At 42.7% G+C, this 21,507-nt stretch overlaps 1 long non-coding RNA gene across 1 annotated transcript; it reads right to left on the bottom strand.

Annotated features, from left to right (window-relative positions):
* Positions 1-10,819: 10,819 nt before the first annotated feature.
* LOC122772950 lies at positions 10,820-18,898 on the bottom strand. Its single transcript, XR_006360842.1, has 2 exons — positions 18,137-18,898; positions 10,820-11,027 (listed from the first exon to the last, which is right to left on the bottom strand). It is a non-coding gene; the product is annotated as an uncharacterized LOC122772950 (long non-coding RNA).
* Between the last annotated feature and the right edge of the window lie 2,609 nt (positions 18,899-21,507).

Here is a 21,507-nt window from a genome sequence, read left to right as displayed (position 1 = left end):
TTATATTTGAATTTTGACCTTAATTAAAACATTGAGCTGTTTTTAAAAGCTTTTAATTATACTTTAATCAATTCCACACTGTTCAACTATGCAACAGCAAAAGAATGTTTATTAATATAAGGTCAAATTAAATTAAATTTAAATGTTTTTTGACTGATCTCTCTTTTATTAAATTAAAATTGAAACTGATCATATATGGCTCTACTTTTATTTTTATATGTATTGTAAGTCCATGCACCTAATCCTTCTCTAATGTCACTCTGTTTAAAAAACCTCCCTCTGTGTAGAAGAGCACGCAGCGACGTGCACCTGTTGCCCATTGTGTCTTTGGGGCTCAGCACTGCCCCCTATCAGTGTGGCACGGTACTTTGTGCCTCACCCTGTGCATTTTCACTGCACATTTACGGCTGATCAGAAAGACTAAATAGGTCTCACACATTCATTAAATATGGTGGACATCAGACTGTGGACGTCGACAGCCTGAGACACAGCTCATCACTGCCCCACCTCCCCACTCTCCCGTGGATTTGAACAGGAAATGTGTGACCATAGAAATGTTGAAATCACACAGAAAACTGATTCATAGAACAGTCAAGTGGACAAATTGATTTTCTTTAATCATTGTTAGTATTTTACTGGCACTGCCTCTCATGTACTGTGTGTGTCACATGTACATATTAGTGAGTCTGTGTGTGTTTGTGTACTTTACTATACATGTCTTTGTGGGGACATTTTGTCTGGGCCCCACAACTTTAAAGGGTTTTTCAGGTTTAAGACCTGATTTTAGGTTTAGGGTTCAAATGATAGGGTATAGGTTAGGGAATGCATTATGTCAATGATGTGTCCTCACTGAGATATACAAACATGTGTGTGTGTGTGTGAGAGAGAGAGAAACAGGTGGGGTGCAAGAAGTGCCATTTTAATTTTAATGATGAAGTCAGTGAAGGAGAGATAGTTCTAATTTGCTCTGGTCTCCCGAGAGGCCTGGCATAATGGACTGAAAATGGGCTCCGAAATAAAGTTAGGGCCATAGAAACACAGCCAGGTCGACTGGCCTGGAAGAGCCCCACCCCATGCAAGACAACACAACAAACACACACACACACACACTGCACAACCCTCTCTAATCTGAACAGCACTGCATGAGTCGAATGACTCCATCAGCAGGGACTGATGAGATGTGATTGCTTGACATTGTTTTGTGGCTATTGTCATAATTTCAGACCATGAAAACAATCAAAACACCCACAGCAGGTATGAGTCAATAAAGTGCGGCTCTTTGGCTCTTTCTGCAAATCTTTATGTTTTATTACCATTAATAACACAGATCGGCGTCAGCGTGTAGATGTAAAGAGATTTATGCCAAAATGAAAACATAAATTATAAGATTTATTTTATTAACATCTTTGACATTGTTGGTTTGCTTTCTATTCTAATGTGTTAGGGTTTATGGTATGGATATATGTATTTAACATTTTAATCTTTTAATCCACACAAACCAGACTACTACACTAATTTGCTCTTTATTTCCACTGTTTTGAATATGTTCTATTGTACTTAAAACGATTATTTATATTCACTATTTTGAATTGGTCACATCAGACAATAATGTTTATTTATATCCAGGGTTTCTAATAGTTGTAATGTGTTGTCATTTTGTCTTAATTGCAAACTTGTCCATTAGTTTTCCTACATATTCTTAAGTACTATGTTATTCTGTTGAAACTGTCGTTTGTTTGCTGCAGATGTAAATAAGCTATTAGCTAACTCTTGAACAATTGTTAAGATTGTTCATTATTAAATAAACTATAAACTAAACTAAACTTTTTGTGTGTGACAATTCATAGTATTATGCAAAAAGTGTGGGAATCGGTAGGTAACTCACAGTTGTGCTACCATTTCAATACAACATATCAATGCCACACAATGCATCAGAATTGAAAACGTTTACAAATGTATTTGTATGATCCATAATTAATCAGGTGTATTTACTTTTTATTAACTTTTATTAACAGGATAATTCAGTGGCTTGTCCTGTTACTTTAAGATAATAATAATTACTCAAGTAGAAGCAAAAGTACTCATGAAAATAATTACTCGAGTAGGAGTAAAAAATGATGCAGTTAAAAGACTATACTCAAGTACTCAAGAGTACAAGTACAAAATTGGCAAAACATAATATAAAACAGCAATCAAATTAAGATAATGTTAAATAATACATTTTAAGTAAAATAAATAAATATAGTCTTTATAATAAAATAAATAAATATAGTCTTTATAATAAAATAAATAAATATAGTCTTTATAATGAAATAAATAAATATAGTCTTTATAATAAAATAAATAACCCTTGAACTAAAACAATAATACATTCGTTCTTTGGGAAATTAAATACATCACCCTTTAACTAAAAGTACAATAAATTAGGATTATCCAATCCGGATGAATCGGCGCGGTCAAAGTGTTGGCTGACTGCTGAGAGCTGAAACAACTGAGAGCTGAAACCCAGCGTCCGGAGTGTACAACAGAAACCCCGAGACAGGAGACCAGAAACCGGAGACCAGAGCCTTGGTGTGTTCTAAGTCCACTTGGAGCCAAAATCTGCGACTCACATCTGGTGCCACGGCAGTACCATGGCTGCATTTCATTGGTGAGATTTTGTCAGCTATAAGCCAACAGGGAGAGAAATAGCTCGTGCATGTAATAAAAAAAAAAAGATATTAAAAAATAAAGTCATGACCTTCACTAGGAACGGCGTAAAAGTACCGTTCTTTCTTCAAATATATACTCAAGTAAAAGTAAAAGTATGTTGCAATAAAACTACTCCCAAAATTACAATTTATCCAAAAAATTACTCAAGTATTTGTAAGTAGTAGTATTTGCTGCCCTATAATATGGAAATAGTATAGAAATGATTTACACCAAATCTGTATTTCCTTTATCCTTTAAAATTCATTTTCAATTTTGAAAGTTAAAGCTCCATTTGTAAATTATTCTGGGAAACTGTGATAATGTCCAGTTAAAAGCTTCATTAATATGCATACCTAACCCGACTGTTTACTATATGTAAACATACATATGTGCGCATAGGGGAGTCAAATGAAGTATTGATTTCTGCAAACCTGTGTGAGATGATCCTCTCAGTCGCACACACCGAGGCCATGAAGAGACAGCCCCAGCATTTATGAAAGGGGGAGGAGTCTGCGACAACCAGCCTGGTGCTGATAAAACAAGAACGTAGTCCTTTTGTTTGAGTCAATTTCTATCAATATTTGTATTTATAATTTCAATATTTTACACTAAACTGTAATATTTGCAAATAACTATATACAGTACACATATACAGTGTTTTTGCCCCCCAAAAAAGGGGTTAAGGGGTTTAGTTTAGTTACACTACAACAGTAAATCATCGACATATTTAACCAATGTTTATGCCTCTGCTTGTTCTGTTTGTAGGTCCTTTAATTAACATATTTCATCGCATCAGTGTGGGTGGACTGCATTCATGTAAGACAGAATTATGCATCTAAACAAGAGACGACCCTTATTACTCACTCTAGGTTTTTTAAATGTAGTGGAATACAAAATACAAAATATGTTGAATCTTTTTTAAATGACTTCAATATTGTTTGAGGTTAAATGTGGTGAGGAGCCACACAAAGGGAAGGTGTTCATACCTGGAATTGTTATGCAGCACATGTAAGGTGATCCAATAACAAGTGGACACATTTAAGTACATTTGTTCACACCTGGCATTAGATTGCATCTCCTCATGTGTTTCCCAATCTATATGCAAATGTGCATGATTTCTCTTTCCATAAGAACAAATGCACTGTTGTTTGTAGCAAGTATGACCGTGATGGACAAGTCCACTGTGTTACTGCGTGCGGAGACAAAAGGGGAAAGAGAGGTTGAGTGAATCGATGCGTGGCTCACGGCTCTGCACCGAAATGAGACACATTTGAAAATAGTTTGAATGGAAAGTAAAACAACAGCTGTGGTTCGCTGTGAAGCTGTAGTGGCCCTTGGACGCATTTGTGTTGAAATGCTGAAAGAAATGTGTTACCACTGGTTTGTGTACTGATGTAATGAAGCCTCAGGTTTTGTGGTTTGGACAACACCAGGATGTTGTTGTTTAAATCACAACCCTTTTATTACTGGGAGCACCACAAGCTCCAGCATCTGCCTCCATCTTGTCCCCTTTGAGTCCTCTTCTGTTACACCAACTGTCCTCACGTCCAGCTTCACAACATCCATGAACCTTCAATGCGTTTGTCCTCCTTTCAGCTCCATCTTCTATCATCCTTTGTCCAATATAATCACTCTCCCTCCTCATATTGTGACCAAACCATCTCAAACTTGCTTCTCTTACTTTATCTCCAAACTGTTCAACCTGAGCTGTCACTCGTGCTCATGTCCATCCCGGTCACTCCCACTGAGAATCTCAGCATCTTCAGCTCTGTCACTTCCTGCTCCGCCTCCTGTCTTTTAGACAGTGCAACTTGCAGACCTTCAATTTCACTTTTGCTGCCGTCCTTCACCCTGACACTCAGCTCCACCCACTCCACCCTGCCGGCACTCTCTTCTTCCCCTCTTCTTGTCCACTGTCCATTGCTTGGAATGGTTGACCCCAGGTATTTAAACTCATCCACTTTCTCTCCCTTCACAGTTCCACCTGTCTCACTGTCATACACACACATTTACTCTGTAACCTTTATTCTTAGACCTCTACCTATCCAGGCTCTAATCCACCTGACCCTTACTCTCACTACAGATTACAACATAATCTGCAAAACAACATAGTCCATCATGGACTCCTGCCTGACCTCATCTGTCACATCCATCACAATGTAGCCTGCAGTCACCATACTGTAAATGATGGCATTATTATGGTTTATTTATGTTGTTTATAATAATATTTATGGTGTTATTTACTGTAACATATATGATGCTGCAGTAGAGAAGACTGAGACCATAAACTGTTTTGTGACATCAGTGGTTCCCAAACATTTTCTCCTTGGGCAGATGAAAAAGATTTTTGATGTGTTGTTAGTCTGAGTTTAAAGATGTTTGATGATACTGTGTGTGTGTGTGTGTGTGTGTGTGTGTGTGTGTGTGTGTGAGCTGGCATACAGAGAGAGAGAGAGAGAGAGCAGAGGTAGTAAGACGGACCGATTGAATATATGAGCCTGTTTGTGTACGATTTAATTGCCCTTGTTAATTATTTAGTTGGATTCTGAGGGGGCAGGAAAAAGAGCAAAGCAAAAATCACGTCTACTATTCTTTTCACAAACATATCCACGATCGGCGAGCAGTGTATTTGCATGTATCACTGACACATGCACTCATATTTAGGTTCACACTGTACAACTTTCAGAAATGTGGAATGCTGGAGTGATACAGTAACTGTGTGTTCCGGTTTTCATTATGTCTTTTGATCTCTTACAGGCGTTGTAATAGTCTGTGAGTGCACACAGAGTGTGTGTTTTTGCATTTGTTATTGTCGGCCATAGTTGAACATGTTCGAGTAAAAACGAAGCATGTCAGTATGAAAGCCTGTGTGTGTTTGTAATCACAGTTACGGGTCAGGTCATGAATTAACGGGTACAGGCGGGTGTGGTATTGCATTGGACATAGTGCAATACAGCATTATATCTAATAATGTAACGGGTCGGTTCTGTTACGGAGGCTCCACGGGTACGGATGGGTTTTACAAAATGGACCCATGCAGGGCTCTGGTCTATGGTCTTGGATATGGAATTTCAAAATGTCCTGACTGCATCTGGGATGTTTTCACACACAATGCTTAAGGCTGTGATTTAACGACTGCAGGCAGATGAATACGAGGTCTGAAAAGCGCCAGAGGCACAGAGGCATTGATACATCTGTCTACTCACTCCGTCACATCTCTGCTTTTTATCAAGCAGCACAAACATTTGTATTTCCCGTAACAAATAAACAAGTTCACTTTACACTTTACACAACACACACCAGTGGATTTTGGGTGTTTCCTTTGTTCCTCTCATCATGGTGTATTCACGTGCATATTCTCTGCAGACATGAGAGATATTGTCTTTTGTATGTGGACACTTGTTTTCCTCTCAAACGCACACACACACACAGGCATTTGATTGTGTGTTTGGTGAGTTTTCCTGCTGCAGCATATTTTCTCAAGGACACACTTGATCAAGTTTGGTTCGTACCTTTGGGAATCTCACTGCTGGGAATTTTGTGGATTTGCAAAAAAAAAGAAAAAAAAAATGACCACTGAGGAAATTGAATTGGAGGCGATAAGAACATAACTGCTGCTGATTGGCCCTGGGAGAGAAATGAACTGCACTTGAAACATTTCTAATAGCACAAAGGACACGTGATTTCTTGTAGTGGGAGAGCAATATCCTTCACTTCTATTGGGTTGGTCAGGCTCCACGCTGATGTCCCTGGGAATCTGCTTTGAAATCTTAAGACAGCAGGATTTCACCTCATCTTAAAGTTTAGTGAATCCATTCCCCTGTGCTTCCTGTTGTTGGAGAACCTTGTTTGCTTTACCGCACCCTCAAAAAACCTCTAAAAGGGTCCTGTGTCTCAAGGAAAATTAGATTTCTCTCACTTCTAATCACAGCAGAGAGACAAAGGGAGAGCAAAGGAACTGACATACGAGAGACAGACAGAGAGAGAGGGAGACAGCATCGGTGACATGTTCTTTATTTCCTGTCTTGTCAGTGGTCTACAGTGTCCCTGCACAATTAATCACTTTTTCTGTAATTGCAAGAGCTTGATGTATAGTCTCACAATGCGGTACACTGCTGCTGTGGAGGAAGAACAGATGTTTTGTATGGTTCCATTTAAACAGAGGTACGCAGAGCTGAACATCTGGCTGAAGACGGTGGAGAATGTTACCCTGAACAGGTAGTAAACAGGTGTGAAATACACACAACATCTGCACATTTAATGAGAACTCCTCCCATAGTCATTCTACCTGACAATGGCTACAACTATGCTACTTGTTCTCATTACACATTATCTCTGCTCCAGATAATGTCCATACTACCCCAGCATTTTTGAGCATGAAAACGCTGCTGTTTCCATTTTACCTGGGGCAGCCCATTCATCTGAATCGGCAGAAACATTTGAAAACAAAGACCTAGTTAAACACATTTCATTCCTGATATTACTTATCTGACACTCATTGTTCTCCCTGCTCTTACTTCTCTGATTGAACAACTTCAGAAAAGAAATTCTGCTTCCTGTGTACGACGACACGCAAAAGCAGAATGTGTCACAGTGTGTCCAGGCTTTTGGATGTCCGCGTACGGATGCAAATTGCAGAGCTGAAACACTCGACCTTTTGTTGTTTAAAAATGTAATTTCCAAATAACAAAATATAGCATGGATGCGTTTCACACACGGTGACAGTATATTGTTTTCTGCTCCAGGGCCAATGTCAGTAAAAGGCAGGTCTTGTATTTAAAGTTGTGGTTGGTATATACATTTAGAAAACATAATATAGATGCATCACATGCCCTATTAGCTCTTCCTCTTGTCAAAGTTCTGTCCCCAAAATACTCAGGTCAGCGTCTGTAGTGGAACTGTGAATTCTCTGCCATATTATGTGACTTGTTTGCTAACTTCTAGCTATGTTCAGTGGCGTATCCGCAGTGGGAAGACTCAAGACGACCACATGCATTTACACGTGGTATTAGCCGCTCTACTGTTGTCGCTCGCTGGGCAGTACTGACTGCATAATGAACACTGTCGTGATGCTACGTGATGGCGTTAAAGACGCCCATTGGCCGCGCGGAGGCGGTGCAACCAACCAGCGCGAGAAACCATGGAAACAGAAAACACAAAGAGGAAGAAGAAGAAGAATAGAATAGAATAGCCTTTATTGTCGTTATTTTTGTGGACAACGAAATTTGGGTGCCACTCCCTTGGTGCAAAATACAAACATATAAATAACAATTTTAAAAGAGAAAATAGAAATATTAACAATAAAATAAGAATAAGAAATGTTGTTTACATTTTTTCCAGAAACTATACTAAACTAGATGACTATGAAGAAAGAAGAAGAAAAAGAATGAATGAACGGAGCAGAACGTACACCGCGGCGAGGTCTGGACGGGGGTCGCTGAAAACAGACGGCCGGAAAAAAAGAAAGTTCAATGCCTAATGGCTGACGGGTCGTGAATGACCACGAAAATGTCGTCATGTTTTGTAAGGACTGCCGCGTGATATTAAAACACTTTTTATGTCACTCTCAAACAATGAAATATACACATTCTGACCATTTAAATACTTTAATAGACTATTTATGCATTTTAAACTTTTAAACATACTATTTATTTGGATCAGTTTTTAATGTACATTTGCTTTAGTTGGACTTTCATTTTCCTGATTTGTTTAGCTAATTGTCTATATTGATATCTATATTATATCTATATATTTTATTTACTAGAGATTTATGTTTACACTTCCTGTTTTGATACTCTTGTCATGTCACTTTATCACTCCCTTGGTCGTCTGCTTTCCCGCCTCTTGATGACCTGCCCCGCCCTAGTTGAATTCACCTGTGTCTCGTTGTCGCTCCCTTCCCCCTTTGTGGTTCTGATTCTGGTTTACTCCTCGTGTCCTGTTGCTCTGTGGTACTGATCTCTGTAGGTTTTCTTTTACTTAACCCCTGTGCCCTTTGCTTTGGTTTTGTTTTACAACATTAAACAGATGTTTACCTGCACTTAACCCTGAGTTGTCCCATATCACAGCCATATTGTGTTGAACGTGCCTAAACATCAGCAGAACATTCTGTCCTTCCAGCTGGGCCTATGATGCACTAGTGTGCTGGAGGCTTGTGACTGGTTTGTTGGCTGCTCTGCGGGGTATGGACACATGTCTCTATCTGTACTCGACATGTTGTATGAAGTGAATTGAAAGGGAATGAAATGATATGAGTACAAGTTTGGTTCCCTGAAGGAGAGGAACAAGGCACAACACCTGGTTGCCCTGCTGTGCAGTTGGGCTCAGTGAAGAGCGGCTATTGATCTGAGAAATAACTGTGATGACAGGTGCTAGTATGTGCAGGGGGGCCTTCACATATGTCACCACAGGTCATTTCCCTTTAAGGTGTGAAGGGAGGTGTTGCACCTTGTTCCTCTCCCTCAGCAAACAGACATTACAGTCCTAACATTGTGTTCAACATGTTATTTGATTCAAAAACGATCACATTTGTTTTGCACTTTGTCTTGACGTGCAGTCAGACACATTTTGTGAAAGGTTATTTACAATTTCATCAACAAAAGCAACCATTAGACATGTCTAAACACCAGGTGCAGGCCATAGCTTACTGCCTCTTCTGCATGTTAGTCTCAACAGCTTTTATAAATAGTTTTGTTAACATTTCAGTTGCACATGGCATGTACATTCTCGGGGGACAGATGTACTAACATGTTGGCACCTGTGTCATTCTGACGCTGCTCGCACCTCAGTACATGCTGCGGCATCTGCAAAAACACCACACATGGTTAAAACCGCGGACTGCCTGCTGCAGGAGAGCAGACTGGCAAAGTCCAATCTGGGGTCTCGGTTCCAAAAAGACAATGGGCCAAGTAGTTTGCCAGCCAAAACTCTCCGCCTGTGGCCAACTAATCAATGAGCCATTTGTACTGATCATCAGGCCCATCAGCCCCTGCTGATATGCTGATTTCCTGCTATGAGGCAGAGAAAACAAGCTGGCTTAAGAGAGGGGGGAAAAAAATAATAACACTTATTTTATCTCCGGTGTTGTGCAGTAACTATAATTCAGTTTGTCACTTTGACATTCATGGGCGGAAATGCACAGATCCAGAAGAACAAACGTCTCACTGCTCTCGTCAGGATTGTTAAAGGTATAGTTCACACTTTTTCTCAAACGTGTATGAAGTACTGACTCTCACGGGAAACAGATTTAGCTGCTTAGCCTAAGCCTCACCTATGTCTACCAATGTGTGCCTTCTTAAATGTTAAAGCCCACATAGACCGGAAGCTCCAATTAACGGTGCGTTTGTGTGTGTATCTGCGTCATTACCTCGTTTATGAAACCCTAAAGTTTCAGAACAAACAGTTCAGCCACTGCTGAGAAAATAGTGTTGTATTGTTTTCCTGGGCTCTGCGAAGCGGATCGGCACTTCCTTAATTTGATGTCGTCATCAGAAATCCGCACCACTCCTCACACCACCGTAGCTCCTCCTGGTGCAGGCACTAGTCCGGGCACATCTGGTTGCGTATGTTACGGGTCCCAGAGATGTGAGACCACATTAACAAATATATACCTGTGATAGCAGGTAAATGAGAGAGACACATGAAGAACAGGTTGTTGTTTTTCCCCTTAACAGGTTGTCTCTGGTTTTATTAAACATCAATTATCACATAAGCACAATGTATCCAACAAATCTCAGTGTTATGTTCAGGTTTACCTTTTCACAAACCAATCAAAATCAATGTTCCAGTCTCACAATTAGTCTCATCACACATACTCTCTGAAATTCAGATTCATATACAGTTCTGTAAATATATATTACCTTTTTTCCTCACAGTCCAAACTGGTACAAACACTAGTCCAGGTAGTGTAATTTCACTGTTTTCCTCTACCTATATATTTATATATATATATATGTCTATATCTCTACCTTGCTCCCATAGCAGGGCACTGAAATTACTAAATTAAACAAAGTGCTTATGTCAAAACCAAATCTACCTGGCAACAGGCGCATGAAGAAAATAAAAACAAAAATAATTATGTCAGAATAAACTAATAACAATACACTTTCACAACAACCAGACTTGTAAACACATTTTACTTCTTTTAATCACTTATAGTTGCAACTGCGGCCGTGCGCGGCACAAAATGGCGTCTTCGCGGGGAAACTTTCTTATATATTCTCTGTCAATTAGTAACAAAACATCAAGATAACATGCTATAAACAATCACGCTCTTAATATTTGTTAATATAGAACAAAATCACGGAGCAAAAATCGCGGTGTACACACACACTGACCTGTGATAGCAGGTAAATGAGAGAGACACATGAAGAACAGGTTGTTGTTTTTCCCCTTAACAGGTTGTCTCTGAGAGCGGCAGCGGTTGCACACCCCTAACCATTCCCCGGGCAACTCTTGGGAAACAACGGTTCCGCCCTCCCCATCTCAATATTTGTGTTGCACCACCAAAATAATAAATCATTAAAAAACAATACTTTGCATAAAATAATTGCAATCATAAAAATGAAACAAAATTGTGGTTACCTATTTTAGGTGTGCCACACACTCCCCCACAACAAAAGTGGCTCCTGACACTTAAATCACCATCCAAATGGACGTCAATATACAAACTATTCACAAATTATGTACATTATACCACACTTCACACCTCAAACATGTATGGACCTGATATCTGACTATATGTGACCATTCAGTAACCATATAGAGGATAATTGAGGGGTAAATACGGACACTGAAGAAGGGGTGTGCTTTGAAATGATAGTGGAAACGGCTGTGAGTGCCAATAGGGGACGATGTAAGTATCTAGTGCATTCACTGTGGGGCGTGTCTGATATGTGGGATGGCCAAGTGATGAATAGGTGAACACTCGACCTGGCTGTCTTTGCCGAGTCGACCGTCGCAGTGGGATAGGTGAGCAGGGTTGAGAGGTCGCTGCCTGTGGGATCTCTGGCTCTGTGTCTGATTGAGGTGAGTTAACGATTGCTGGTATGTTATCCCCCTCCATCATCACTTCACCTGCCAGCAGTGTGGGAACTGTCCCTGGTACCGCTTGAGTCTCCATCCATGTCTGACCTCCTTCATAGACTCCAGCTGAATCAGGTAGATGTTCATCACTGTCTGGAGCCTCCACTACAGGCGTTTCTTGTGTTGATCCATCATGGACTCTGACAGGTTCCCTATAAGTCTGAACAGACCTTTCCTTGGGAGGCTTTGGTGCTTTCAATGCCGGGGTTCGGCTGTCTTGACTAACAGCTAATTTCTCAGGGATAACGGCTGTTCTTGGCTCAGCCCATCTGGCTGGTATTCTCAACCAATAGCCACTGTCTGTCTCATCATCTGAACCAGAGGCCTCAGTGTCAGCCGTTTGATCTCTCTTGTCACTCACTCTCGCCTGTGTGTTCCCTGATCTGATCCTTGTCTGTTTTGACCCCGGTTTCCGTTTGGTTGGCTGTTGTGAGAGTTCCACTGGCAGATTATTGACCAGCAAAAGCAGATTCCGGTGTAGGGTCCTAACTCGTCCCTTGCCATCACCCTCTGGATAAATGATATACACTGGGTTATCCGCCACTTGTTCTCTCACCACATATGTCCTCTTCTCCCAGTAGGAGCGCAGTTTCCCGGGCCCTCCTCGCTCTCCGACGTTCCTAACCAACACTCGATCCCCAGGTTGTAGGATCACACCTCTCACTCTCTGGTCATAGTAAGACTTGCCCTTTGCACTGGAAGACAAGCTGTTATTGTTAGCAATCCGATAGGCCTCTGTCATCCTTTTACGCCATTTTTCCACATAACCTCTGTGAGTCTCTGAATCAATCTCCTCCGACAAGCCAAACAAGAGGTCTACCGGGAGGCGAGGGTGTCGACCAAAAAGCAGGAAGTGAGGTGCATAACCGGTGGACTCATGACGAGTGCAGTTATACGCATGCACAATCTGTGCAAGATGTTCTTTCCACACCTCCTTCTCCTTATCTGTCAGGGTACGCAACATCTGTAACAATGTACGGTTAAACCGCTCTGCTGGGTTACCTTGGGGGTGATAGGGAGACGTTCGAGAGTGACCTACTCCTGCAAGCTGTCCAAGTGTTCGGAAAAGTTCATTCTCAAACTCTCTTCCCTGATCATGATGGAGTTTGTTGGGGAACCCAAAGCGAGGTACAAAGTCATTGTATATGCGCTCGGCTGCTGTCCTTCCTGACTTGTTTTTGGTCGGGTAAGCCTGGGCGAATCTTGTGAAATGGTCGACTACCACCAAAATGTACTCGTAGCCCCCTTTGCTCTTTTCAAGATGCAGGTAATCTATACAAACAAGCTCAAGGGGTGAGTTGGACTTTAGGCTACTCATGGGTGCACGCACCTGAAATGTGGGTTTTTTCTGTTGTATACAACAGCATTTCTTAGTGACATACTCCTCAATAAATCTTTTCATATGGGGCCAGTAAAATCTTTCTCTGGCAAGGTGGAGTACCCTCTCCATGCCCATATGCCCCATATCATCATGAAGGTGTTTCAAGACAAGCAACTGGTATTTAAGGGGTAGGACTAATTGTTTTCTCTCTGGTGTTCGTCGATACAAAATTCCACCTTCAAGGTGCAGCCGGTCCCACTCGCGAAGGAGCTTACAAGCAGATCCCTTTACAGACCTCCTGATGTCATCTGTGAGTCTGATGTTAGACTCCTTGAGCCCTATGATCTCTCCAATTGTGGGGTCTTCTTTTTGGTCCTGCACCAATTCATCATGTGTAATTCCCTGCAGGGGTGCGCGAGGCTGTGGTATAATATCAAGGGAGGAAACAACAAGAGCAGCCACCCAGGCCACATCCTTTCTCTGGGCTGCCTGACTTCCCTCCCAAGCTGCGCTTACCACCTCCTGCGACAACTCCTTTGTACAGGTCACCATGTAGTTGTCGATGTCAAGGGGAACTCGGGACAAAGTATCGGCATCCGTGTTCACTCTCCCCGGTCTATACTTGATGTTGAACCGAAAGTCAGATAATTCCCCCACCCAGCGGTGACCAACTGCATTGAGTTTTGCTGTGCTCATAATGTATGTCAGTGGGTTATTGTCAGTATAGATTGTGAAGTGTGGAGCGTAAAAGAGATAGTCCCTGAATTTCTCACACACTGCCCATTTGAGAGCAAGGAACTCTAACTTTCCGCTATGCAAATGATAGTTCTTTTCTGCAGAAGTTAGCGTTCTTGACCCAAACCCAATGACTCGCAACTTTCCATCTTGTTGTTGGTATAGGACGGCACCAAGGCCTAGCTCTGACGCATCAGTATGCAGGACAAATGGTAGGTCAAAGTTGGGGTAGGCTAGAACTGGGGGGTGCGTTAACATTTCAATCAATCTCTCAAGTACACTCTGGTGCACAGAAGTCCACACTATAGGTGCCCTGGATGACAGCTGGGGCCCCTTGACCCTCCTCTGCTGGGACTGGCCTTGTTTTGGCAAGGATTTCCCTTGGAGCAACTCATATAGCGGTTTAGCTATTTTTGAAAAGTCCTGTATGTATGACCGGTAGTAGCTGAGGAAGCCAAGAACCCTTCTCAGATCACCTACTGTTTGCGGGGCTTTAGCCTTCAGTGCAAACACAGCCTCTAGATCTTTAGGATCAACTCGAACACCATCAGCGGACACCAGTCGACCAACGTAGCGAACTTCCTTCTTGAACATTTCACACTTCTCTGGCCGGAGCTTTATTCCTTGACACTGCAGAGCTTGAAGCACCTTACGTACCACCTCTACATGATCCTTGAAAGATTGTGAGTAGCAGAGAATGTCGTCCAGGTATGGTATGCAGCACTCATCTCTGAGCGAACTCAACATCTCCTCCATACTTCTCTGGAAGGCTGCAGGTGCGTTGGACAGACCGAATGGGATCCTCACCCACTCATAAAGCCCCCAGGGTGTGATGAAGGCCGTGAGGTGGCGTGAACCTTCAGCTACAAAACCCTGGTGGTAGGCCTTACCCTGATCGAGGATGCTGAACCAAGAATATCCACCCAAGGTGTCCAGCAGGTCCTGTATTCGGGGAAGTGGGTGTCTGTCTGGTACTGTTTTCTGATTCAGCAGCCGATAGTCTATACAAAGGCGCAGGGTACCATCTTTCTTTCGCACACACACCACCGGGGCAGAGTAGGATGACTTTGACTTAACTATCCATCCCCTCACAAGAAGATCCTGAACATATTCTTTGACCTCTTTCAAGAGCGGTTTTGGTATGGAAGTGTACGCCCTCTGCACAGGGATGTCATCTTTTAAATTTATCACCATTTGCAGGCTAGGGTTACACCCAATATCATCTCCATCTCTCGCAAATACCTTAGACTCCTCATATAACATCCTCTTCACAAGCTCTTGTTGTTCCTCCCCCAACTCATCAAGGTTCACAGGAGGTTGCCACAAAGATGGGCTTGGCTCTGTGACATGGGCAGTGACTTCATTGACTCCTGTAGTAGGCATGGATTTGTTATAAGGATCAGCTTCCACCACCCTCTCAATGTGCTGCAAGGTTCCCAGGGCTGTTTTACGTAGTAGGGTGACATCATGTTTGGTGTTGTTGCCAACCGCCACTGTGACATAAGGCTTAGCAGGATTTTGTACCTCAACCAATCCTGCGCCTAGATCCAGCTGCTCCAGCGGCTGACCACTCTCATCTGCTTCAAAAAGCACCAGTTTGCCAGTGGGGTTCATGGTTGGTGGAAGGCGACACTTCACCCAGGCGACATGACCAGCTGGGATGACGATGTCCTTTACCCCTGTTCTTAAGCGTCCTTGTGGCGTGACAGGCTCTGGTGTCTGAATGAAGCTCACAACTGCTTCAGCCTTCTCACTGGAAACAGAGATAGCATTACAAAGAAGCTTAGTCAAGATAGGTATTAATCGTTCTGGCTGTCCTTCAATGAGCTGTTCTAAAACATTAAAGCCAACTAACGGTCTCTCCATGGGCAAACTGCTGACCAGAAATGGGACACTGATGGAAAGACTGGGGTCATCATTCTCTGGTAGATTGATCATTATGGGTAACCAGCCATCAAATGGTATAAGTTCACCATTAACTGCACACACCTCCAGCTTGTCCAATTCCTCAATGATTTCAGACATTGGTCGGATGTTGAGGTCGGGCAGATACTTGTCTTTCCAAGCACGGCTCACCATGCTGACCTGTGCCCCAGAGTCGAGCAATGCAGTCACTGCTAAGCCACTTAGATTACACTGTATGAGAGCTTTTTTTCCTATTAGCTTGGCAACAGCTCCGCGTTTGGCACCAGGTGACTCAAAGGAGAGCAGGGTAGAGTTTCCACTTTCTCTGTGACTATTCTGTGAAGTTAAGTCTGAAGTGATGGACAGGGAATAATTAGCTTTGCTGCCACTGGAATTGACTTGAGTTCTTGCTCCCACAGAATACTCAGTTTGGGGCTCTATGTCAGCTCCGATCACTGGGTGCCCCCCTGCAGCGACCGAGTCCAGTTTCCCTGATTCTTTTGCCTCCTTATGCAGCCTACAGCTCTGTGACCTTCACCACCACAAGAGAAGCAATGGTTACAATTTGGCCAGTTTTGTTCGACACACTGTGGACAACCATAAGGTTTCTCTTTCTTGTTTCTTGCCTGATCTTGAGAAAATTGCTTGACTCGGTCTGGCGGTCGTGGCTGACATTGTTGTTTAAGTGACTCAACCACGCTTGTGAGCTCTTCCACTCTGGCTGTAAGCTCTTTAATAGGGTCAGCTTTTGCTTTACTTGGTGCGTTTTCATGCTTAGCGCTGGGTTCTTGGACTGCACTGAGCTCAAGCTGTGCACTATGTGCACTGGTTGTCGTCTGTCTACGAGAAGAGCCTATTCTCTTCTGCCTTTCACTCTCCTCACTAGTGATCCTCATTACGTGGCGCAATATTGTTTCATCGCCAACTTCGCTGTTTGACAGAAGGGGCTTCAGTTCTCGTCGTATGTCATTGTGTTTCTGCCCTAGTCCCTGATAGACTGTATGCAAAAATACATCTTGAACAGTAGCAGCATTGTATTTTATGCCGGTGTCGGACAGTTTAGACGTGAACAGGACACGCTGTTTCAACCCTATGACGCGGTAGAGGAACTGCTGTGGTGTTTCGTTGTCATCCTGTCTAGCACACATCAACTCCTGAAACAACTCCGTGCTGTTTTTCTCCCTTAGGTGTGCCTGGAGGAACCCCTTGAGTTCTGTTACTGTGAGGTCATCCTTATTGATCAGCATATCTTTAAAGGTTCCAGGTTTGATTATTCTTAGGACACTGCGAACTATTTCTGTGTCTGGGAAGCCTTCTTTAATTCCTTCCTCAATTTGTTTACAGACATTGCTGTAGCTTATGTCGGAAGAGTGGTCGCCAACTTGACCCCCTTGCACTTTAAACTCTCTCCTCTGGAGGTAGGAGAGCTCTCTTAAAGAGATCATTCCCTCTCTGCCCTGGTGGGCAGCAGACTGACTTGTGGAGGATTTGTATGACGAGTCACTACGAGCCCCAGAAGTCTGTGCTGGTAACAAGGTGAAGCCTTCTGGATACTGGGCTGTTGGTGTCATGATACTCTGTCTAAGCCTTTTTCCAAGCTCTTCATAACTAGTGAGCATTTCCAGCAAATCAGCATTTGTGGTCTCAGCTACTTCACTGGTTAGCTTTGGTCTCACTGGGCTAGCTGTGGAAACATTGCTGTGCCTACTAGGCAAAGTGGAACTAGGTGGACCGGGGTTGTCTGTGTGTCCCAACATTTGATCAGTGATAATGCCTGTGTTAATTTCTTGGACTGTTTGTTGCGTTCTACTGATGTCACTACCTGTAGAGGGAGCTACATGTACTGTTTGTGTGGGTGCCGGTGCAGTGTCTAACTCAAGATCACCTCTATTATCAGACAAAAGCAGTACATTTCGGTTCATCACAACAGTATCAATAGTGTCCTTTAAAATCAACAACTGTACCATACCACTGTCCTCAGACTCAAGCAGATGCTTACTGTACATGAATGAACTGATGTGGTTGAAGCAGCTCTCATGATCTCCCTCTGTGAGCTCAGGCTGACCCTCCTCCAACACTGGAACCACGCCCTTGGCAATCTGGAATAGCTCTTCTGCTGACAACGTGAGTAGACTCCTCCTAATGTCCCACACTAGGTTCTTCCTTCCACTCTCTGCCATGTCGGTAGCTTCTCCCTGTCCTTGACGATGGATTCACCAGCTCAGCAACTTCTTGGTCTCTGCTCTGACTCACAGCTCTCTGCTCGCATCAGCTCCCGTATTGGTCCAAGATGTCATCAAGTGAATCAGCCCCAGACCAGGAGTTGGTGCTGATCCCGGACGAGCCCCCAAGATTTGTTACGGGTCCCAGAGATGTGAGACCACATTAACAAATATATACCTGTGATAGCAGGTAAAGGAGAGAGACACATGAAGAACAGGTTGTCGTTTTTCCCCTTAACAGGTTGTCTCTGGTTTTATTAAACATCAATTATCACATAAGCACAATGTATCCAACAAATCTCAGTGTTATGTTCAGATTTACCTTTTCACCAAACAACCAACTAGTCTCACAAATTGTCTCATCTTTTGCCCTTTAAACATACTCTCTGAAATTCAGATTCATAACAGTTCCGTAAATATATATATTACCTTTTTTTCACCACAGTCCAAACTGATAGAAACACTAGTCCAGGTAGTGTAATTTCGCTGCTTAAATCCTCTGCCTATATATTTATATGTATATACCTATATCTCTACCTTGCTCCCATAGCAGGGCACTGAAATTACTAAATTAAACAAAGTGCTTATGTCAAAACCAAATCTACCTGGCAACAGGCGCATGAAGAAAATAAAAACAAAAATAATTATGTCAGAATAAACTAATAACAATACACTTTCACAACAACCAGACTTGTAAACACATTTTACTTCTTTTAATCACTTATAGTTGCAACTGCGGCCGTGCGCGGCACAAAATGGCGTCTTCGCGGGGAAACTTTCTTATATATTCTCTGTCAATTAGTAACAAAACATCAAGATAACATGCTATAAACAATCACGCTCTTAATATTTGTTAATATAGAACAAAATCACGGAGCAAAAATCGCGGTGTACACACACACTGACCTGTGATAGCAGGTAAATGAGAGAGACACATGAAGAACAGGTTGTTGTTTTTCCCCTTAACAGGTTGTCTCTGAGAGCGGCAGCGGTTGCACACCCCTAACCATTCCCCGGGCAACTCTTGGGAAACAACGGTTCCGCCCTCCCCATCTCAATATTTGTGTTGCACCACCAAAATAATAAATCATTAAAAAACAATACTTTGCATAAAATAATTGCAATCATAAAAATGAAACAAAATTGTGGTTACCTATTTTAGGTGTGCCACACGTACATTCAACCGCAGAAGAAGAAGAACTACTCTCGTTTTAGCTGCTGAGATGCAGAGCATCCACCGTACCAGAGGGGGAGCTGTGTATCTGAGAGCTGGCCTATCTATTACGTCACTTCCAGGTACCTGGCCAATCACAGGACAGTGGGAAAGCTCTCGTTGGCTGGCCAATCACAACACAGTCCACATTCTGGGGGTGTGGTTTTGGTCTGAAACAGCGCGGCTGACGAGAGCGTCAGTGAGGAGATACTTTGATCGGCTTGTTTGCAGCGATTAGGAGGTTTTTAACCATGAAAACAAGTTAATATATGTAAGTAGACCTCCATAACTAACATATATATATATGTGATACAAGCACTCGATGTCACCTTTAAGGTACAGTATATGTGTGTTGTTTTATCTTGCCATTTCACAGCCTTTTCTCACTGGGATCTGTTTGCAAACTGCTCACTCTCCTGCACCAAAGAGGAAATCTGCATTCTTGGTGGTCTGCTGCAGTTTGTGTCACTGAGGTAAATCAGAACAAAGATTTTCACACGGAAGAAAACACATTTGAAATGACTAGTGGAGGCAGCAGTGAAGCAAAAACGTCTGTGTGCTGTGATGTAAATAAGGACTTTGGTGTGGGGAGTGAGTGGTTTACAAAGTCACTTAAACTTTATTTTCCTTTGTTCTTTTATTAACCGACACAATCAAAAAAACTGACCTATACCTTCAAAGCTCAGTGCTACCCGCTGCCACTCAGCGGGTAGCACCAGGGCCGGCTCTTGGCATAGGCGATATAGGCGGTCGCCTAGAGCGCCATCTGCTGGAGGGGCGCCGCAAGGTGACTAGTGATGAGTATACAGTCACTTTTGAGCGCGACAAACACGCTCGTGGACACACACACACAATCTCGCCTAGGGCGCAAAATTAGGTAGAGCCGGCCCTGGGTAGCACTGTTGCCTCACAGCAGGAAGGTCACCAATTTGACTCCTAGTTTGGCTGAGAGCCTTTCTGCGTGGAGTTTGCATGTTCTCCCCGCGTGTGTGTGTGTGTGTGTGTGTTACACCTCACTTGACCGTAGGTGTAAATGGTAAAGTGAAAAGTTGTTTGTCTCTGAGTGTGGACCCTGTGATGGACTGGTGGCCCCAGTGGCCCTCACAATGAGTGAGTGAAAGAAGCTCTAAATGACACAGTGAGCAAGTTAGTAAGTAAGTGGATATTCTCCGGCTGTTGTTGTTGTTGTTGTTTTTCTAATGCACAATTTAAAAACACAAATAAAAACATTGTCTTAAAGATAAAGGGGAATGGGCAGAGATGCACTACAGTGCAGATTGTGAACCTCCTGTGCATGAGGATGAGAACACACAGAAAGGTTTGACGATATATGCAATAAAGTGTTCAACTTATCTCCAGTCTGTCCCACTCTGTTATCTGCTGGATCAGCACTTTTCGGTCCCCGCTTTGCCACCGTGTCCCAATAAAGCAGAGTGGCTGCTTTGGCTGCTCTGATCTGAGAACACATGGACAGAATCAATCAACACTTCCAATCAGGCCTAATGGAAAACAGTGCAAAGGGTGTGGCTGCTGTATCACTGTGTGTGTGCGTGCGTGTGTGTGTGTGAGACCGACCATATCTTGCTAATGTTAATTAACACACACACGGTAATTACAATACTTGCAAGAACTTGTTAATTGACCGACGTTTATTTTAAAGTCATAAATTCAGCCTCAATTCTTCATCAACCTGTGATGATGAAAATGTTCATTTGGGCCAACAACCTCCAGCATCATGCTAATGACTTACTACTGTTGCATACTGTTGTGGATAATCAACAGGCAAAGGCTCAGTGTCACTCTAATGTACCGACCCTCTTAACTGTGAACAAATGCAGCCTATTAGGTTGCATTATGATCTAATTCTCCCAAGAGCAACAACCCTGTCTCCGGGAAATGATGTTTGTGTACAACTAAATTGCAACAGCAAATATGTTTATTAAGAAATGGAATCACTGGGGTAGTGTCTACTGAACTTTGTAATCTGCACGACAGGTTACAGATTCATGTTCAATCAATCTGCACCAATGTTCACTGTTTTCAGTACCTACCGCATGTGCGTGAAGAAATGGATGAAACCTATAACCGCACAGCAGTTTGTTTTCCCTGATCACGGGGAGTCTGCAGACGACACACCAGATTTAATGTATTAGCCAATGTGACAAAACTTGACCCAAAACTGATTAGAATCTCTAAATATGTCATGTGTCCTGCTACTGTGAGCCTGGAGAGGAAAAAGGACATTATTATAGAGAAAGAAACATCTGATGGTGTCACCAGCTGATCTGAGAGGAACCGCATTATGCACACATGGCGTCTCACGGGGCAAAAAGCTT

The sequence above is a fragment of the Solea senegalensis genome, linkage group LG8 (genome assembly GCF_019176455.1).
Source record: "Solea senegalensis isolate Sse05_10M linkage group LG8, IFAPA_SoseM_1, whole genome shotgun sequence".
Lineage (NCBI taxonomy): Eukaryota > Metazoa > Chordata > Actinopteri > Pleuronectiformes > Soleidae > Solea > Solea senegalensis.
The sequence above is the reverse complement of the archived record's forward strand: the minus strand, read 5'-3'. Positions and strand labels throughout refer to the sequence as shown.